Source organism: Chaetodon auriga, chromosome 18 (genome assembly GCF_051107435.1).
Source record: "Chaetodon auriga isolate fChaAug3 chromosome 18, fChaAug3.hap1, whole genome shotgun sequence".
Taxonomy (NCBI): domain Eukaryota; kingdom Metazoa; phylum Chordata; class Actinopteri; order Chaetodontiformes; family Chaetodontidae; genus Chaetodon; species Chaetodon auriga.
In genome coordinates, this window is record NC_135091.1 from 23,791,308 (window position 1) to 23,807,007 (window position 15,700).

Below are 15,700 nucleotides of genomic sequence, written 5' to 3' on the forward strand. Positions count from 1 at the left end.
TTGACTTCTTTTTCAGATACTGTGAAAAGTACGACAAATGTTCAATTTGTGCTTGTCTCGCTCATGTAGTGTGATTTTGACTGTGAAATCAGATGAGCGTCACCATTTAAGATTCATTTGTTTTTATGTGTCACACTGTCTCAGAATGACAATTCCACTCTGGAAACGTTCAACAGTGAATGTTTATGAAGGACAACATGTTTTAATTTGACTTCTTTTTCAGATACTGTGAAAAGTACGACAAGTGTTCAGTTTGTGTGTGTCTTGCTCATGTAGTGTGATTTTGACTGTAAAATCAAATGAGCGTCACCGTTTAAGATTAATTTGTTTTTATGTGTCACAGTCTCAGAATGACAATTCCACCCGAAAAACACTCAAATGTGAATGTTTATGAAGGACAATATGTTTTAATTTGACTTCTTTTTCAGGTGCTGTGACAAGTACGACAAGTGTTCAGTTTTTGTGTGGCTCGCTCATGTAGTGTGATTTTGAGTGTAAAATCAAATGAGCGTCACCATTTAAGATTCATTTGTTTTTATGTGTCACACTGTCTCAGAATGACAATTCCACTCTGGAAACATTCAACTGTGAATGTTTATGAAGGACAACATGTTTTAATTTGACTTCTTTTTCAGATACTGTGAAAAGTACGATAAATGTTCAATTTGTGCTTGTCTCGCTCATGTAGTGTGATTTTGATTGTAAAATCAAATGAGTGTCACCATTTAAGATTAATTTGTTTTTATGTGTCACACTGTCTCAGAATGACAATTCCACCTAAGAAACACTCAAATGTGAATGTTTATGAAGGACAACATGTTTTAATTTGACTTCTTTTTCAGATACTGTGAAAATTACGACAAGTGTTCAGTTTGTGCGTGGCTCGCTCATGTAGAGTGATTTTGACTGTAAAATCAAATGAGCGTCACCATTTAAGATTCATTTGTTTTTATGTGTCACACTGTGTCAGAATGATAATTCCACTTTAGAATCACTCAAATGTGAATGTGTATGAAGGACAGCATTGCTTAATTTGACGTCTTTTTCAGATACTGTGAAAAGTAAGACAAATGTTCAATTTATGCTTTTCTCACTCTTGTAGTGTGATTTTAACTGTAAAATCAAATGAGCATCACCATTTAAGATTCATTTGTTTTTATGTGTCACACTGTGTCAGAATGACAATTCCACTTTAGAAACACTCAAATGTGAATGTGTATGAAGGACAGCATTATTTCATTTGACTTCTTTTTCAGATACTGTGAAAAGTACGACAAATGTTCAATTTGTGCTTGTCTCGCTCATGTAGTGTGATTTTGACTGTGAAATCAGATGAGCGTCACCATTTAAGATTCATTTGTTTTTATGTGTCACACTGTCTCAGAATGACAATTCCACTCTGGAAACGTTCAACTGTGAATGTTTATGAAGGACAACATGTTTTAATTTGACTTCTTTTTCAGATACTGTGAAAGGTACGACAAGTGTTCAGTTTGTGTGTGTCATGCTCATGTAGTGTGATTTTGACTGTAAAATCAAATGAGTGTCACCGTTTAAGATTAATTTGTTTTTATGTCACAGTCTCAGAATGACAATTCCACCCGAGAAACACTCAAATGTGAATGTTTATGAAGGACAATATGTTTTAATGTGACTTCTTTTTCAGATACTGTGAAAAGTATGACAAGTGTTCAGTTTGTGCGTGGCTCGCTCATGTAGAGTGATTTTGACTGTAAAATCAAATGAGCGTCACCATTTAAGATTCATTTGTTTTTATGTGTCACACTGTCTCAGAATGACAATTCCACTTTAGAAACACTCAAATGTGAATGTGTATGAAGGACAACATGTTTTAATTTGACTTCTTTTTCAGATACTGTGAAAAGTAAGACAAATGTTCAATTTGTGCTTTTCTCACTCTTGTAGTGTGATTTTAACTGTAAAATCAAATGAGCGTCACCATTTAAGATTCATTTGTTTTTATGTGTCACAGTCTCAGAATGACAATTCCACCTGAGCAACATTCAAATGTGAATGTTTATGAAGGACAACATGGTTTAATTGGACTTCCTTTAGAGTTAATGTGAAAAATACAAGTGTTGATGTTGTGCTCTTATCACACATGTAGTACGATGTTGACTGTAAAATCAAATGAGCGTCACCATTTAAGATTCATTTGTTTTTATGTGTCACAGTCTCAGAATGACAATTCCACCTGAGCAACATTCAAATGTGAATGTTTATGAAGGACAACATGGTTTAATTGGACTTCCTTTAGAGTTAATGTGAAAAATACAAGTGTTGATGTTCTGCTCTTATCACACATGTAGTACGATGTTGACTGTAAAATCAAATGAGCGTCACCATTTAAGATTCATTTGTTTTTATGTGTCACACTGTGTCAGAATGACAATTCCACTTTAGAAACACTCAAATGTGAATGTGTATGAAGGACAGCATTATTTCATTTGACTTCTTTTTCAGATACTGTGAAAAGTACGACAAATGTTCAATTTGTGCGTGGCTCGCTCATGTAGTGTGATTTTGACTGTAAAATCAAATGAGCGTCACCATTTAAGATTCATTTGTTTTCATGTGTCACACTGTCTCAGAATGACAATTCCACCTGAGCAACATTCAAATGTGAATGTTTATGAAGGACAACATGTTTTAATTGGACTTCCTTTAGAGTTAATGTGAAAAAATTCAAGTGTTGATGTTGTGCTCTTATCACTCTTGTAGTACGATGTTGACTGTAAAATCAAATGATCGTCACCATTTAAGATTCATTTGGTTTTATGTGTCACACTGTGTCAGAATGACAATTCCACCTGAGACACACTCAAATGTGAATGTTCATGAAGGACAACATGTTTTAATTTGACTTCTTTTTCAGATACTGTGAAAAGTACGACAAATGTTCAATTTGTGCGTGGCTCGCTCATGTAGTGTGATTTTGACTGTAAAATCAAATGAGCGTCACCATTTAAGATTCATTTGTTTTCATGTGTCACACTGTCTCAGAATGACAATTCCACTTTGGAAACATTCAACCGTGAATGTTTATGAATGACAACATGTTTTAATTTGACTTCTGCTTCAGGTACTGTGAAAAGTACGACAAATGTTCAGTTTTTGTGTGGCTCGCTCATGTAGTGTGATTTTGACTGTAAAATCAAATGATCGTCACTGTTTAAGATTCTTTTGATTTTATATGTCTCAGAATGACAATTCCACCTGAGCAACATTCAAATGTGAATGTTAATGAAGGACAACATGGTTTAATTGGACTTCCTTTAGAGTTGATGTGAAAAATACAAGTGTTGATGTTGTGCTCTTATCACTCATGTAGTACGATGTTGACTGTAAAATCAAATGAGCGTCACCATTTAAGATTCATTTGTTTTTATGTGTCACACTGTGTCAGAATGACAATTCCACTTTAGAAACACTCAAATGTGAATGTGTATGAAGGACAGCATTGCTTAATTTGACATCTTTTTCAGATACTGTGAAAAGTAAGACAAATGTTCAATTTATGCTTTTCTCACTCTTGTAGTGTGATTTTAACTGTAAAATCAAATGAGCGTCACCATTTAAGATTCATTTGGTTTTATGTGTCACACTGTCTCAGAATGACAATTCCACTCTGGAAACGTTCAACTGTGAATGTTTATGAAGGACAACATGTTTTAATTTGACTTCTTTTTCAGATACTGTGAAAAGTACGACAAGTGTTCAGTTTGTGTGTGTCTTGCTCATGTAGTGTGATTTTGACTGTAAAATCAAATGAGCGTCACCGTTTAAGATTAATTTGTTTTTATGTGTCACACTGTGTCAGAATGACAATTCCACTTTAGAAACACTTCAAATGTGAATGTGTATGAAGGACAGCATTATTTCATTTGACTTCTTTTTCAGATACTGTGAAAAGTACGACAAATGTTCAATTTGTGCTTGTCTCGCTCATGTAGTGTGATTTTGACTGTGAAATCAGATGAGCGTCACCATTTAAGATTCATTTGTTTTTATGTGTCACACTGTCTCAGAATGACAATTCCACTTTGGAAACATTCAACCGTGAATGTTTATGAATGACAACATGTTTTAATTTGACTTCTGCTTCAGGTACTGTGAAAAGTACGACAAATGTTCAGTTTTTGTGTGGCTCGCTCATGTAGTGTGATTTTGACTGTAAAATCAAATGATCGTCACCGTTTAAGATTCATTTGTTTTTATGTGTCACAGTCTCAGAATGACAATTCCACCTGAGCAACATTCAAATGTGAATGTTTATGAAGGACAACATGGTTTAATTGGACTTCCTTTAGAGTTGATGTGAAAAATACAAGTGTTGATGTTGTGCTCTTATCACTCATGTAGTACGATGTTGACTGTAAAATCAAATGAGCGTCACCATTTAAGATTCATTTGTTTTTATGTGTCACACTGTCTCAGAATGACAATTCCACTTTGGAAACATTCAACCGTGAATGTTTATGAAGGACAACATGTTTTAATTTGACTTCTGCTTCAGGTACTGTGAAAAGTACGACAAATGTTCAGTTTTTGTGTGGCTCGCTCATGTAGTGTGATTTTGACTGTAAAATCAAATGATCGTCACCGTTTAAGATTCATTTGTTTTTATGTGTCAGTCTCAGAATGACAATTCCACCTGAGCAACATTCAAATGTGAATGTTTATGAAGGACAATATGTTTTAATTTGACTTCTTTTTCAGATACTGTGAAAATTACGACAAGTGTTCAGTTTGTGCGTGGCTCGCTCATGTAGAGTGATTTTGACTGTAAAATCAAATGAGCGTCACCATTTAAGATTCATTTGTTTTTATGTGTCACACTGTCTCATAATGACAATTCCACTCTGGAAACATTCAACTGTGAATGTTTATGAAGGACAACATGTTTTAATTTGACTTCTTTTTCAGATACTGTGAAAAGTACGACAAATGTTCAATTTGTGCTTGTCTCGCTCATGTAGTGTGACTTTGACTGTAAAATCAAATGAGTGTCACCATTTAAGATTCATTTGTTTTTATGTGTCACACTGTCTCAGAATGACAATTCCACCTAAGAAACACTCAAATGTGAATGTGTATGAAGGACAGCATTATTTCATTTGACTTCTTTTTCAGATACTGTGAAAAGTACGACAAATGTTCAATTTGTGCTTGTCTCGCTCATGTAGTGTGATTTTGACTGTGAAATCAGATGAGCGTCACCATTTAAGATTCATTTGTTTTTATGTGTCACACTGTCTCAGAATGACAATTCCACTCTGGAAACGTTCAACTGTGAATGTTTATGAAGGACAACATGTTTTAATTTGACTTCTTTTTCAGATACTGTGAAAGGTACGACAAGTGTTCAGTTTGTGTGTGTCTTGCTCATGTAGTGTGATTTTGACTGTAAAATCAAATGAGCGTCACCGTTTAAGATTAATTTGTTTTTATGTCACAGTCTCAGAATGACAATTCCACCCGAGAAACACTCAAATGTGAATGTTTATGAAGGACAATATGTTTTAATGTGACTTCTTTTTCAGATACTGTGAAAAGTATGACAAGTGTTCAGTTTGTGCGTGGCTCGCTCATGTAGAGTGATTTTGACTGTAAAATCAAATGAGCGTCACCATTTAAGATTCATTTGTTTTTATGTGTCACACTGTCTCAGAATGACAATTCCACTTTAGAAACACTCAAATGTGAATGTGTATGAAGGACAACATGTTTTAATTTGACTTCTTTTTCAGATACTGTGAAAAGTAAGACAAATGTTCAATTTGTGCTTTTCTCACTCTTGTAGTGTGATTTTAACTGTAAAATCAAATGAGCGTCACCATTTAAGATTCATTTGTTTTCATGTGTAACACTGTCTCAGAATGACAATTCCACTTTGGAAACATTCAACCGTGAATGTTTATGAATGACAACATGTTTTAATTTGACTTCTGCTTCAGGTACTGTGAAAAGTACGACAAATGTTCGGTTTTTGTGTGGCTCGCTCATGTAGTGTGATTTTGACTGTAAAATCAAATGATCGTCACCGTTTAAGATTCTTTTGATTTTATGTGTCACAGTCTCAGAATGACAATTCCACCTGAGCAACATTCAAATGTGAATGTTAATGAAGGACAACATGGTTTATTTGGACTTCCTTTAGAGTTGATGTGAAAAATACAAGTGTTGATGTTGTGCTCTTATCACTCATGTAGTACGATGTTGACTGTAAAATCAAATGAGCGTCACCATTTAAGATTCATTTGTTTTTATGTGTCACACTGTGTCAGAATGACAATTCCACTTTAGAAACACTCAAATGTGAATGTGTATGAAGGACAGCATTGCTTAATTTGACATCTTTTTCAGATACTGTGAAAAGTAAGACAAATGTTCAATTTATGCTTTTCTCACTCTTGTAGTGTGATTTTAACTGTAAAATCAAATGAGCGTCACCATTTAAGATTCATTTGGTTTTATGTGTCACACTGTCTCAGAATGACAATTCCACTCTGGAAACGTTCAACTGTGAATGTTTATGAAGGACAACATGTTTTAATTTGACTTCTTTTTCAGATACTGTGAAAAGTACGACAAGTGTTCAGTTTGTGTGTGTCTTGCTCATGTAGTGTGATTTTGACTGTAAAATCAAATGAGCGTCACCGTTTAAGATTAATTTGTTTTTATGTGTCACACTGTGTCAGAATGACAATTCCACTTTAGAAACACTTCAAATGTGAATGTGTATGAAGGACAGCATTATTTCATTTGACTTCTTTTTCAGATACTGTGAAAAGTACGACAAATGTTCAATTTGTGCTTGTCTCGCTCATGTAGTGTGATTTTGACTGTGAAATCAGATGAGCGTCACCATTTAAGATTCATTTGTTTTTATGTGTCACACTGTCTCAGAATGACAATTCCACTCTGGAAACGTTCAACTGTGAATGTTTATGAAGGACAACATGTTTTAATTTGACTTCTTTTTCAGATACTGTGAAAAGTACGAGAAATGTTCAATTTGTGCTTGTCTCGTTCTTGTAGTGTGATTTTGACTGTAAAATCAAATGAGCGTCACCATTTAAGATTCATTTGTTTTTATGTGTCACACTGTCTCAGAATGACAATTCCACTTTGGAAACATTCAACCGTGAATGTTTATGAATGACAACATGTTTTAATTTGACTTCTGCTTCAGGTACTGTGAAAAGTACGACAAATGTTCAGTTTTTGTGTGGCTCGCTCATGTAGTGTGATTTTGACTGTAAAATCAAATGATCGTCACCGTTTAAGATTCATTTGTTTTTATGTGTCACAGTCTCAGAATGACAATTCCACCTGAGCAACATTCAAATGTGAATGTTTATGAAGGACAACATGGTTTAATTGGACTTCCTTTAGAGTTGATGTGAAAAATACAAGTGTTGATGTTGTGCTCTTATCACTCATGTAGTACGATGTTGACTGTAAAATCAAATGAGCGTCACCATTTAAGATTCATTTGTTTTTATGTGTCACACTGTCTCAGAATGACAATTCCACTTTGGAAACATTCAACCGTGAATGTTTATGAAGGACAACATGTTTTAATTTGACTTCTGCTTCAGGTACTGTGAAAAGTACGACAAATGTTCAGTTTTTGTGTGGCTCGCTCATGTAGTGTGATTTTGACTGTAAAATCAAATGATCGTCACCGTTTAAGATTCATTTGTTTTTATGTGTCAGTCTCAGAATGACAATTCCACCTGAGCAACATTCAAATGTGAATGTTTATGAAGGACAATATGTTTTAATTTGACTTCTTTTTCAGATACTGTGAAAATTACGACAAGTGTTCAGTTTGTGCGTGGCTCGCTCATGTAGAGTGATTTTGACTGTAAAATCAAATGAGCGTCACCATTTAAGATTCATTTGTTTTTATGTGTCACACTGTGTCAGAATGACAATTCCACTTTAGAAACACTCAAATGTGAATGTGTATGAAGGACAGCATTATTTCATTTGACTTCTTTTTCAGATACTGTGAAAAGTACGACAAATGTTCAATTTGTGCGTGGCTCGCTCATGTAGTGTGATTTTGACTGTAAAATCAAATGAGCGTCACCATTTAAGATTCATTTGTTTTCATGTGTCACACTGTCTCAGAATGACAATTCCACCTGAGCAACATTCAAATGTGAATGTTTATGAAGGACAACATGTTTTAATTGGACTTCCTTTAGAGTTAATGTGAAAAATACAAGTGTTGATGTTGTGCTCTTATCACTCATGTAGTACGATGTTGACTGTAAAATCAAATGATCGTCACCATTTAAGATTCATTTGGTTTTATGTGTCACACTGTGTCAGAATGACAATTCCACCTGAGATACACTCAAATGTGAATTTTCATGAAGGACAACATGTTTTAATTTGACTTCTTTTTCAGATACTGTGAAAAGTACGACAAATGTTCAATTTGTGCGTGGCTCGCTCATGTAGTGTGATTTTGACTGTAAAATCAAATGAGCGTCACCATTTAAGATTCATTTGTTTTCATGTGTCACACTGTCTCAGAATGACAATTCCACTTTGGAAACATTCAACCGTGAATGTTTATGAATGATAACATGTTTTAATTTGACTTCTGCTTCAGGTACTGTGAAAAGTACGACAAATGTTCAGTTTTTGTGTGGCTCGCTCATGTAGTGTGATTTTGACTGTAAAATCAAATGATCGTCACCGTTTAAGATTCATTTGTTTTTATGTGTCACAGTCTCAGAATGACAATTCCACCTGAGCAACATTCAAATGTGAATGTTAATGAAGGACAACATGGTTTATTTGGACTTCCTTTAGAGTTGATGTGAAAAATACAAGTGTTTATGTTGTGCTCTTATCACTCATGTAGTACGATGTTGACTGTAAAATCAAATGAGCGTCACCATTTAAGATTCATTTGTTTTTATGTGTCACACTGTGTCAGAATGACAATTCCACTTTAGAAACACTCAAATGTGAATGTGTATGAAGGACAGCATTGCTTAATTTGACATCTTTTTCAGATACTGTGAAAAGTAAGACAAATGTTCAATTTATGCTTTTCTCACTCTTGTAGTGTGATTTTAACTGTAAAATCAAATGAGCGTCACCATTTAAGATTCATTTGGTTTTATGTGTCACACTGTCTCAGAATGACAATTCCACTCTGGAAACGTTCAACTGTGAATGTTTATGAAGGACAACATGTTTTAATTTGACTTCTTTTTCAGATACTGTGAAAATTACGACAAGTGTTCAGTTTGTGTGTGTCTTGCTCATGTAGTGTGATTTTGACTGTAAAATCAAATGAGCGTCACCGTTTAAGATTAATTTGTTTTTATGTGTCACACTGTGTCAGAATGACAATTCCACTTTAGAAACACTTCAAATGTGAATGTGTATGAAGGACAGTATTATTTCATTTGACTTCTTTTTCAGATACTGTGAAAAGTACGACAAATGTTCAATTTGTGCTTGTCTCGCTCATGTAGTGTGATTTTGACTGTGAAATCAGATGAGCGTCACCATTTAAGATTCATTTGTTTTTATGTGTCACACTGTCTCAGAATGACAATTCCACTCTGGAAACGTTCAACTGTGAATGTTTATGAAGGACAACATGTTTTAATTTGACTTCTTTTTCAGATACTGTGAAAAGTACGAGAAATGTTCAATTTGTGCTTGTCTCGTTCTTGTAGTGTGATTTTGACTGTAAAATCAAATGAGCGTCACCATTTAAGATTCATTTGTTTTTATGTGTCACACTGTCTCAGAATGACAATTCCACTTTGGAAACATTCAACCGTGAATGTTTATGAATGACAACATGTTTTAATTTGACTTCTGCTTCAGGTACTGTGAAAAGTACGACAAATGTTCAATTTGTGCGTGGCTCGCTCATGTAGTGTGATTTTGACTGTAAAATCAAATGAGCGTCACCATTTAAGATTCATTTGTTTTCATGTGTCACACTGTCTCAGAATGACAATTCCACCTGAGCAACATTCAAATGTGAATGTTTATGAAGGACAACATGTTTTAATTGGACTTCCTTTAGAGTTAATGTGAAAAATACAAGTGTTGATGTTGTGCTCTTATCACTCATGTAGTACGATGTTGACTGTAAAATCAAATGATCGTCACCATTTAAGATTCATTTGGTTTTATGTGTCACACTGTGTCAGAATGACAATTCCACCTGAGACACACTCAAATGTGAATTTTCATGAAGGACAACATGTTTTAATTTGACTTCTTTTTCAGATACTGTGAAAAGTACGACAAATGTTCAATTTGTGCGTGGCTCGCTCATGTAGTGTGATTTTGACTGTAAAATCAAATGAGCGTCACCATTTAAGATTCATTTGTTTTCATGTGTCACACTGTCTCAGAATGACAATTCCACTTTGGAAACATTCAACCGTGAATGTTTATGAATGATAACATGTTTTAATTTGACTTCTGCTTCAGGTACTGTGAAAAGTACGACAAATGTTCAGTTTTTGTGTGGCTCGCTCATGTAGTGTGATTTTGACTGTAAAATCAAATGATCGTCACCGTTTAAGATTCATTTGTTTTTATGTGTCACAGTCTCAGAATGACAATTCCACCTGAGCAACATTCAAATGTGAATGTTAATGAAGGACAACATGGTTTATTTGGACTTCCTTTAGAGTTGATGTGAAAAATACAAGTGTTTATGTTGTGCTCTTATCACTCATGTAGTACGATGTTGACTGTAAAATCAAATGAGCGTCACCATTTAAGATTCATTTGTTTTTATGTGTCACACTGTGTCAGAATGACAATTCCACTTTAGAAACACTCAAATGTGAATGTGTATGAAGGACAGCATTGCTTAATTTGACATCTTTTTCAGATACTGTGAAAAGTAAGACAAATGTTCAATTTATGCTTTTCTCACTCTTGTAGTGTGATTTTAACTGTAAAATCAAATGAGCGTCACCATTTAAGATTCATTTGGTTTTATGTGTCACACTGTCTCAGAATGACAATTCCACTCTGGAAACGTTCAACTGTGAATGTTTATGAAGGACAACATGTTTTAATTTGACTTCTTTTTCAGATACTGTGAAAATTACGACAAGTGTTCAGTTTGTGTGTGTCTTGCTCATGTAGTGTGATTTTGACTGTAAAATCAAATGAGCGTCACCGTTTAAGATTAATTTGTTTTTATGTGTCACACTGTGTCAGAATGACAATTCCACTTTAGAAACACTTCAAATGTGAATGTGTATGAAGGACAGCATTATTTCATTTGACTTCTTTTTCAGATACTGTGAAAAGTACGACAAATGTTCAATTTGTGCTTGTCTCGCTCATGTAGTGTGATTTTGACTGTGAAATCAGATGAGCGTCACCATTTAAGATTCATTTGTTTTTATGTGTCACACTGTCTCAGAATGACAATTCCACTCTGGAAACGTTCAACTGTGAATGTTTATGGAGGACAACATGTTTTAATTTGACTTCTTTTTCAGATACTGTGAAAAGTACGAGAAATGTTCAATTTGTGCTTGTCTCGTTCTTGTAGTGTGATTTTGACTGTAAAATCAAATGAGCGTCACCATTTAAGATTCATTTGTTTTTATGTGTCACACTGTCTCAGAATGACAATTCCACTTTGGAAACATTCAACCGTGAATGTTTATGAATGACAACATGTTTTAATTTGACTTCTGCTTCAGGTACTGTGAAAAGTACGACAAATGTTCAGTTTTTGTGTGGCTCGCTCATGTAGTGTGATTTTGACTGTAAAATCAAATGATCGTCACCGTTTAAGATTCATTTGTTTTTATGTGTCACAGTCTCAGAATGACAATTCCACCTGAGCAACATTCAAATGTGAATGTTTATGAAGGACAACATGGTTTAATTGGACTTCCTTTAGAGTTGATGTGAAAAATACAAGTGTTGATGTTGTGCTCTTATCACTCATGTAGTACGATGTTGACTGTAAAATCAAATGAGCGTCACCATTTAAGATTCATTTGTTTTTATGTGTCACACTGTGTCAGAATGACAATTCCACTTTAGGAACACTCAAATGTGAATGTGTATGAAGGACAGCATTGCTTAATTTGACATCTTTTTCAGATACTGTGAAAAGTAAGACAAATGTTCAATTTATGCTTTTCTCACTCTTGTAGTGTGATTTTAACTGTAAAATCAAATGAGCGTCACCATTTAAGATTCATTTGTTTTTATGTGTCACACTGTCTCAGAATGACAATTCCACCTGAACAACACTCAAATGTGAATGTTTATGAAGGACAATATGTTTTAATTTGACTTCTTTTTCAGGTGCTGTGAAAAGTACGACAAATGTTCAGTTTTTGTGTGGCTCGCTCATGTAGTGTGATTTTGACTGTAAAATCAAATGATCGTCACCGTTTAAGATTCATTTGTTTTTATGTGTCAGTCTCAGAATGACAATTCCACCTGAGCAACATTCAAATGTGAATGTTTATGAAGGACAATATGTTTTAATTTGACTTCTTTTTCAGATACTGTGAAAATTACGACAAGTGTTCAGTTTGTGCGTGGCTCGCTCATGTAGAGTGATTTTGACTGTAAAATCAAATGAGCGTCACCATTTAAGATTCATTTGTTTTTATGTGTCACACTGTCTCAGAATGACAATTCCACTTTAGAAACACTCAAATGTGAATGTGTATGAAGGACATGTTTTAATTTGACTTCTTTTTCAGATACTGTGAAAAGTAAGACAAATGTTCAATTTGTGCTTTTCTCACTCTTGTGGTGTGATTTTAACTGTAAAATCAAATGAGCGTCACCAATTAAGATTAATTTGTTTTTATGTGTCACACTGTGTCAGAATGACAATTCCACTTTAGAAACACTCAAATGTGAATGTGTATGAAGGACAGCATTATTTCATTTGACTTCTTTTTCAGATACTGTGAAAAGTACGACAAATGTTCAATTTGTGCTTGTCTCGCTCATGTAGTGTGATTTTGACTGTGAAATCAGATGTGCGTCACCATTTAAGATTCATTTGTTTTTATGTGTCACACTGTCTCAGAATGACAATTCCACTCTGGAAACGTTCAACTGTGAATGTTTATGAAGGACAACATGTTTTAATTTGACTTCTTTTTCAGATACTGTGAAAAGTACGACAAATGTTCAATTTGTGCTTTTCTCGCTCATGTAGTGTGATTTTGACTGTAAAATCAAATGAGCGTCACCATTTAAGATTCATTTGTTTTTATGTGTCACACTGTCTCATAATGACAATTCCACCTAGGAAACACTCAAATGTGAATGTTCATGAAGGACAATATGTTTTAATTTGACTTCTTTTTCAGGTACTGTGAAAAGTACGACAAATGTTCAATTTGTGCTTTTCTCGCTCATGTAGTGTGATTTTGACTGTAAAATCAAATGATCGTCACCATTTAAGATTCATTTGTTTTTATGTGTCACACTGTCTCAGAATGACAATTCCACCTGAACAACACTCAAATGTGAATGTTTATGAAGGACAATATGTTTTAATTTGACTTCTTTTTCAGGTGCTGTGAAAAGTACGACAAATGTTCAGTTTTTGTGTGGCTCGCTCATGTAGTTTGAGTTTGACTGTAAAATCAAATGAGCGTCACCATTTAAGATTCATTTGTTTTTATGTGTCACACTGTCTCATAATGACAATTCCACTCTGGAAACATTCAACTGTGAATGTTTATGAAGGACAACATGTTTTAATTTGACTTCTTTTTCAGATACTGTGACAAGTACGACAAATGTTCAATTTGTGCTTGTCTCGCTCATGTAGTGTGACTTTGACTGTAAAATCAAATGAGTGTCACCATTTAAGATTCATTTGTTTTTATGTGTCACACTGTCTCAGAATGACAATTCCACCTAAGAAACACTCAAATGTGAATGTGTATGAAGGACAGCATTATTTCATTTGACTTCTTTTTCAGATACTGTGAAAAGTACGACAAATGTTCAATTTGTGCTTGTCTTGCTCATGTAGTGTGATTTTGACTGTGAAATCAGATGAGCGTCACCATTTAAGATTCATTTGTTTTTATGTGTCACACTGTCTCAGAATGACAATTCCACTCTGGAAACGTTCAACTGTGAATGTTTATGAAGGACAACATGTTTTAATTTGACTTCTTTTTCAGATACTGTGAAAAGTACGATAAATGTTCAATTTGTGCTTGTCTCGCTCTTGTAGTGTGATTTTGACTGTAAAATCAAATGAGCGTCACCATTTAAGATTCATTTGTTTTTATGTGTCACACTGTCTCAGAATGACAATTCCACTTTGGAAACATTCAACCGTGAATGTTTATGAAGGACAACATGTTTTAACTTGACTTCTGCTTCAGGTACTGTGAAAAGTACGACAAATGTTCAGTTTTTGTGTGGCTCGCTCATGTAGTGTGATTTTGACTGTAAAATCAAATGATCGTCACCGTTTAAGATTCATTTGTTTTTATGTGTCAGTCTCAGAATGACAATTCCACCTGAGCAACATTCAAATGTGAATATTTATGAAGGACAATATGTTTTAATTTGACTTCTTTTTCAGATACTGTGAAAATTACGACAAGTGTTCAGTTTGTGCGTGGCTCGCTCATGTAGAGTGATTTTGACTGTAAAATCAAATGAGCGTCACCATTTAAGATTCATTTGTTTTTATGTGTCACACTGTCTCAGAATGACAATTCCACTTTAGAAACACTCAAATGTGAATGTGTATGAAGGACATGTTTTAATTTGACTTCTTTTTCAGATACTGTGAAAAGTAAGACAAATGTTCAATTTGTGCTTTTCTCACTCTTGTAGTGTGATTTTAACTGTAAAATCAAATGAGCGTCACCAATTAAGATTAATTTGTTTTTATGTGTCACACTGTGTCAGAATGACAATTCCACTTTAGAAACACTCAAATGTGAATGTGTATGAAGGACAGCATTATTTCATTTGACTTCTTTTTCAGATACTGTGAAAAGTACGACAAATGTTCAATTTGTGCTTGTCTCGCTCATGTAGTGTGATTTTGACTGTGAAATCAGATGAGCGTCACCATTTAAGATTCATTTGTTTTCATGTGTCACACTGTCTCAGAATGACAATTCCACTCTGGAAACGTTCAACTGTGAATGTTTATGAAGGACAACATGTTTTAATTTGACTTCTTTTTCAGATACTGTGAAAAGTACGACAAATGTTCAATTTGTGCTTTTCTCGCTCATGTAGTGTGATTTTGACTGTAAAATCAAATGAGCGTCACCATTTAAGATTCATTTGTTTTTATGTGTCACACTGTCTCATAATGACAATTCCACCTAGGAAACACTCAAATGTGAATGTTCATGAAGGACAATATGTTTTAATTTGACTTCTTTTTCAGATACTGTGAAAAGTACGACAAGTGTTCAGTTTGTGCGTGGCTCGCTCATGTAGTGTGATTTTGACTGTAAAATCAAATGAGCGTCACCATTTAAGATTCATTTGTTTTTATGTGTCACACTGTCTCGGAATGACAATTCCACCTGAACAACACTCAAATGTGAACGTTTATGAAGGACAATATGTTTTAATTTGACTTCTTTTTCAGGTGCTGTGAAAAGTACGACAAATGTTCAGTTTTTGTGTG